The 982-nt window shown below is 36.3% G+C and overlaps 1 protein-coding gene across 1 annotated transcript in view; it reads left to right on the top strand.

Annotated features, from left to right (window-relative positions):
* LOC135571059 (NLR family CARD domain-containing protein 3-like) overlaps positions 1-161 on the top strand; it is a 16528-nt gene extending 16367 nt beyond the window's left edge. The window contains exon 8 of the mRNA XM_065016865.1: positions 1-161. This exon is cut by the window's left edge and continues 1084 nt beyond it. The gene's annotated coding sequence lies outside the window, so the exon portion shown is untranslated.
* Positions 162-982: the final 821 nt, after the last annotated feature.

The following is a 982-nucleotide window of genomic DNA, read 5'->3' as shown; positions in this document are numbered from 1 at the left end:
TCCATTTCATTCACTCTGTTCCAGATTATTATAAGCCGTCCTCCCCTCACCAGCCTCCTCTGGTATGTACTGTCCTATATGTGAGACATCCAACAAGGAATTACAATGTATGTATTACTTTTAATACCTGCAAATGGCAAATAAACTACTAGAACTCCTTATGAATGTCTGCAGGCGACTAGACTGTTGGCGTCTGACAAGAGGTGAAAATATTACAGGAATATTCTGCAAATGTTGATGAAGACGTCACTCAATCCACCCAAAACAACATGCAGTCTTTCCATAAGACTCCCATGAAGTTATAGTGTGACGTTATGAGTTGACGTTAAAGTAACATTCTCAGAACATACTGCACTTGTTTTATAGGGCGGCAGGGTAGCCTAGTGGTTAGTTTGCGAGTTCAAACCCCGAGCTGACAAGGTACAAATCTGTCGTTCTGCCCCTGAACAGGCAGTTAACCCACTGTTCCCAGGCCGTCATTGAAAATAAGAATGTGTTCTTAACTGACTTGCCTGGTTAAATAAAGGTAAAAAAAAATAATAAATAAATATATATACTGTTTAAGATTTAAACTCTTACAAAAAAACAGTTAAAATACCAATGTGATCATTTTGTGTGTTTTTTATGTATATATATATGCTCCATAGTTGTACAAGTATACAAGGATATATTGTACTTTTCATCATAAAACATCCTTGAAACAAGAAAAGGCTTGTTAATTGTGAAAACAATTTTGTTTTTCCATTGCCTCTGCCAGTCGCAGGTTGACCTTTGTCATGAATCTTGATCTTTGTGATTTCCTCCAGACATTAAAACTTCTTTGGGCTGAAATCTAACTAACGGGATGATAGCATAGCCACATCAATTTACAGAAATACTCATCATAAATGTTGATGAAAATGCGTTACACATAGAATTAAAGATACACTTGTTCTTAGTGCAACCGCTGTGTCATATTTCAAAAAAACTTTACGGAAAAAGC

This window comes from Oncorhynchus nerka, unplaced genomic scaffold (assembly GCF_034236695.1).
Source record: "Oncorhynchus nerka isolate Pitt River unplaced genomic scaffold, Oner_Uvic_2.0 unplaced_scaffold_812, whole genome shotgun sequence".
Classification (NCBI taxonomy): Eukaryota; Metazoa; Chordata; class Actinopteri; order Salmoniformes; family Salmonidae; genus Oncorhynchus; species Oncorhynchus nerka.
Note: the sequence above shows the minus strand (reverse complement) of the source record. Positions and strands in the feature narration are given on the sequence as shown.